The following is a 6,056-nucleotide window of genomic DNA, read 5'->3' as shown; positions in this document are numbered from 1 at the left end:
GGGATGGATAAATACCTTCTTAATAATCTTATATTACCTGGTGAACATATTTACCTAGCAATATAGACATGTAAATATAACATTAAATCAAAATACTGTCTTTTCTGTATGTAAAAAAAATTAAGAGAAACAAATGTTGATTAGAATAAAAAGAAAATAGATTAGACTAAAATAAAATAGATGTTAAAATATGAAATAATTTCTTAATGATGCTATGTAAAGGTTTTATGTAATATTTATTTCTATGGTACATGTGCATCTCTGGAGAAATTTGTGCCCTTTAAGACCACAGGGAATTAGAGGTAACCAAAAAAATGTTTTGTTCCATTTCAAGTGTTGCTTAACAATCTGTCGAGAATGCAATGTGAACTACAAGCAGGCATATTTTACTCACTTTCCAAGAGCGACAGGTGCAAAGAAGCATTGAGGAAAAAGCATTCATTATGGGGAAGGTTAAAATTAGGTACTTAAAAAACAGTCATCTAATTTAGGTCATTTATCATTCTCCTCAAAGCCCCTTTTGTACAATTGAATACTGAAGTGCTTAGCTTACTATTAGATCATCACAGCTGCTGCAGTATCACTCAAAGCAGATGTTTCACAGACAGAAGGAGCCCAGCTAATTTTAAGAGGAACATGGTAACTGCAAGTCACTTTTTGTCAGTTCCAGCAGTGAATGCGGACATACCATGCAGGTGCAACTCCACATAGTGACTTGTAAGGCTCATGTATTGAGAACAGGAAAAGTGACAGTGGTGAGAGATCCCTGAAAGGGTTATACTCCTCCTGGGTTAGAAATCCAGAGCTTGTACACTGTGGTTTACTGTGATGAGACTCAAGCTATTCCTTCTTTTGAAAGAAGAGAACAAATTAAAATGGGTGGGCTAATTATAGGGCATTCTCACAATCATTTTCCAAATCAGTTTGCACTCAGAAAGAGAATACTGAGGGAATTTCTTTCACTTAAATTATGATTTCGTGTGTTAATGTCTTCTCAAATTTTGCCCTTAATGATATCAGTATATGTATTTGTATTTCTATATGTTTAGAAATATTTACCTGTTATGTAGAAATCAGAGAAACTCAGAAATATTGGACACAAAGCATAAATTCCTTGTTCAATTTCTTGTTATTATAATTCATGGAATGACATTTCTGTGGAAGAGAGAAAGTCTTTTGCACTTACAAAAATATGCTAGAAATATTTATGACTGGAGGCTAATTTAATTCTCAATGTTCAGAAGACAATGAAGTGGATTTGGGCTAAATGGGAGTGACTCCCTTGCTGGATTAATTATTAGAAGTTTAAAATTATGAATTGCTACCACTAAATTTTATTTTCTTGTTGAGTCATTGTCTTCCACTGTATATATAAAAACATTATATATGATATATTAAATATATTATATATGATGTATTCCCAAAGATATATTCCTAAAGAATATTTGTGATGATATTTTTCGAAGTTAACATAAAAATACAAAACTATAGGATTGTATTAGTTTTCTCGGGCTACTGTAAAGAAGTTACTGCAAGCTGAGTGGTTTAAAACAACATAAATTTATTCTCTCAGTTCTGGAGTCCACACTTCCTCCAAGTCTCTAGGGGAGAATCCTTTCTTGCTTCTTCTGCCTTTTGGCCACTGCAGGGCGTTCCTTGGCTTGTGGCTACGTCTTCACATGGTCTTCTCTGAATTCTCTCCACATCTTCTCCTGTGTCTCTTGTAACGGTACTAGACATCAAATTTAAGGCCCACCTAGATAATCCAGATAATCTCATTTCAAGATACTTCACTTAATTACATCTGCAAAGATCCTTTTCCAAATAAGATCACAGTCACAGGTTTTGGGGGTCTCCCGTTCTAACTCACAACAGGCATATAGATGTAAATGAATATGTTAAGCAGTGTTAGTCAAAATCTAGTCCTCAGATGGCTGTCAAGGTTGTGTACTATTTGCTTCTGGTGTGCAACAAGATAAGAAGATTGCATCAGGATGTAAATCAATTTCATTACAAAGCACATTTAGATCCAACTGACTTTCTTATGAAAGATTTCCTTGATGAAGGAAATGGTACATTGATTTATTTTATTTTCTAGAGCAAGCCCCTTATCTCTTCATGTACCAGAACTTTTTGAGTCGTACATTTTTAAAATATAATGGCCAAATTCAATCTACCTTTGTATAGACTGTGATTCTAATAATGGTCACTATAGAAAGATTCTGCTGGTTGGGAATGGGTCATTATATCACATACCTGGTCATCACAGAAATCACTGATTTATTAGTCCTAACTAAGCAGGTACTGGCTACCTGGTGGCATGGAGCAATATCATGTAACTAAAATGGAGAGAAAGGAACATCAAGTTTTTGGAAATACACCCTTGCCCAACCATACCTGATCTGTTTTGCCTTTGTTTACTATATTGCAGTTTTCTTGCAGAATAGTGAGTACAATGTGCAACAAGGTGTAGTAAGTTATTTTTTACTGTCATTAAATGGAACTCATGCTATCAAAATCCCAGCCACTGGACTTTTAACTTGCCTAGAAAGCTCATGTTATTATCTCCAAGGTACCATTTGTGAACACACCTTCATCTCTATTCAAATCCATGAGTGTCTCTGTTGGCTACAAAATTGATTTGCCTTCAGTTGTGTGCAAGGCAATACAATTCATCCCCTGGATTATCCTGTAGTTTGATGCTTCCTAAAGCTTTTAAGCTAAGATAACTAGCAGAAACTGAAGTGATATTTCTCTATGCAATGCCATATTCACTTTTCTCTATCAACCATCAGCTGTTCTCTCCAAATAACTTTTGCCAAGAGTGACTCAGGGAGATGTTTCTAGCCAATTGGTTCTTAAGCCCCATTCATTTTTGTTATGCATTTCTGTGTTCATCTGATTACATATTGTTTTCATTTTCAAAGTTAAGAACATAAAATCATATTTCCCAACGATAAAAAGGGCCTAAATCAATTTCCCTAAAATACATTCTGAAAGCAGCATTAAGTGTGGCATCCAGCTTCATTATGCTATTGAAGTTGAATTTGTTGAACTGGGAAGTTAAGATGTGAATGGCACTAAATCACAGAATTAAAGTCTTGGGTCATCACGGTCCATTCAGAATTGTCACTTGAGTATACAGTTTACAGTGTGTCTCTGTAAAAATCCCAACATCATTTAAAAATAATTTCCTCTTTTTTCTCTGTCCCTAGGGAACAGTTTTAAGCAAATCATTTCCATATGGAAAGAGTGAGGAGATTTAAAGGGATGTATAGCATCACTCATGAGTAGTACTTAAGTCTCAAGAGCATAACGGGGGCTTGCAGATTAGGGTATGTAAAAGCATTTCATTCCCTTGTATGTTCATATACTGTCAGGGCATGGAACTCCACAAACACAAATATAAACAACCTCAAAAGCCATGAAATCAAGTTTACTGTTGCTTGATCTAGTTTGACCATGGATACTCCCATTGTAACAGTAAAAAGGAAATCAATACATTAGCTTCCAGGCACTTATTCTTGTGAAATTAAGGGTAGAATGTACATTTCAACAATAATATTTGCACAAGTTGAAAAGGATATCCTGGCAAAGATGATCATTTGTATAGTTAGTGAAGAAATAATCATTCCTAGACTATGGAAATGAGAAAGGGTGTACTCCCCTTTCTATGGTTTCCTATGGCCTTGAAGGCAGGCAGTGATTCTCAGGCCTGAGTGAGTGCACAGGTGAAGTGGAGAAGCTGGCGAGCTCTAACAATATCGATGCTCAGGCCCCATGCCTACTCAAGTTTCTGATTCACTTACTTTAACCTTTGCAAGGCTCCCAGGTGAACTAAATGTGTCAGCAGGTTGGAGAGATGAAAGACTGCCATTTGCAACAACATGGATGGACCCTGAGAATAGTATGCTAAGCAAAATAAGTTAATATGAAAAAGCTAAGTACTATATATTATTTCACTCATATGTGGGATATCAAACTGAAACTCATAGACACAGACAATAGTGTGGTGGTTACCAGAGGGAAGGAAGTTGGGAGTATGAAAGGGGGGCCAAATATATGGTGATGGAAGATGATTTGACTTTGGGTGGTAGGCACACAATGCAATATGAAGATCATGTATCATAGAAATGTACAATTATAATCTAATTAAGCAATATCACCCCAATAAATTTAAAGAAAAAAAAGAATCACATGGAAGCTTAATAAACTGCATATTCGGATACAAAACCTCCAAAGATTTTGATGGAGTAGGTCTAAGTAAAGGTCCCATAATCACATTTTTGCAACATCCCAGGGTATCCTATACCCATGGTCCATGTACTTTACTAGTTCAGAAAAATAAAGCAGAATCCTTAGGGAGATGTCCTACCAATTTGACTTTATACAACAGTGATCTTTCATGGAGTTTCATATCTCGTTTTATGTAATCACATCCATGCTGTTTCCTTTTGAGAATGTGAAACAAGTCATATGCAAAATCCAAATTTATAAATGAAGAAATCAAGGCACAGAATGTTAAAATGGCTTCTCTAATTCTATAAAAAGAGATGTATCATGCCTAGTATTAATTCTGTTCTTGTTTTGTGAGTCTACCTAAATAATTTCAGGTCACCTAAGTACTATCCAAATACAGCTACAATGGCCTGGCTCTGGCGTCACAATGAATGATGATTAGACTAAAAACCTAATACTGGAAGACGTGTAAGCATAGAAATGTCACACTACCGTGAGAGGTAGAATAATCTAGTGGATGAAAGCATTCAGGGTGTACATGAATCCTGGCTCTGCTACCAACCAACTGTGTGACACTAGGCTAGTTACACAGTCTACCTGTGCCTTGGTTTTCTCATATAGTTTTTGCAAGGATAAGTAGATAATTATGTGAAAACTCCTAGGACAGACATAATATAAGTGCTGTGAAATTGCAAATGTTATATCAGTGGCTTTTACCATTTGACAAATAGTAATAAATATTTGTAGGGACTATATTTGGTTGGGGTACTGTAATTTAAGTCACATGGAAAAGATTGCATTTTTGTTTTCAGTAAAATTTATCTAATCTTTAGTTATATTTAATCACAGGCTAGATTGATAATATCTTTCCAGTTAACCAAAAGAGTTGAAAAAAAAAAAGAAGAAAAAAAAGAACATCTACTTTGTTTTGTTGAAGATTGCATTTTTGTTTTCAGTAAAATTTATCTAATCTTTAGTTATATTTAATCACAGGCTAGATTGATAATATCTTTCCAGTTAACCAAATGAGTTGAAAATTACAGAGTGGGAGTTTATTTCTTAAAATGTTAAGGCTTTGGTTCTATTTGGTTAATCATCTTCCCTCTTTCTTCCCCCCCAAAAAAGAAGAAAAAAAAGAACACCTACTTTGTTTTGTTATAATGTAGTAATATTCAAGAATAAATCCTAACTGAAATATTGAAACAAATCCCACTCTGCCAAAGGCAACAAAAGCTTTCAGGCCTAGTTGTAAGAGCTTGGGATGCTGAGCTGACTAACTTCAGACACATAGCCAGTGGGTTCTAGGAGGGAAGCCTGTAATGTATTCTTTACATAGTTCCAAAGGGGAAAAATGAGTCAGCCGCCCCAGGGCACTCTCCTGCACCCAGTTCCGAAGCGACACTGACTTTCCTCATCGGGAGGGACACCCAAGAGCAACATGCATCCAGTCATTCTGACAAACTGAGTAAATGACTCTGAGGACCTGGGTGGCAGCCATGGAGCATGGAGCACAGGCAGAGTGAGGAGCAGTTTTGAGATGATACTCGTTATGGTCAGTGAGTCTGAGAAGAAAGGTTTCAGAGCCTATTTCTAGGTTTATCTAAGGAACATCTCCTGCTTTTAGCAATATGACTGGACCACCTGGTATGGCTTATTGGGCCTAGTTTTATAATTTTCCTCTCTTATTTGCTCTTCACTGTTGGTCACTCAACTATACACAAAATCATTTTGGTATTTGTGTGTGCGCACATATGTACACGTATGCATGTGTGTGACTCTGGAACAAAGCAGGGTATAAAATATATAAATTAATAAAA

The sequence above is a fragment of the Myotis brandtii genome, unplaced genomic scaffold (genome assembly GCF_000412655.1).
Source record: "Myotis brandtii unplaced genomic scaffold, ASM41265v1 scaffold609, whole genome shotgun sequence".
In the NCBI taxonomy this organism is placed as follows: domain Eukaryota; kingdom Metazoa; phylum Chordata; class Mammalia; order Chiroptera; family Vespertilionidae; genus Myotis; species Myotis brandtii.
The sequence above is the reverse complement of the archived record's forward strand: the minus strand, read 5'-3'. Positions refer to the sequence as shown.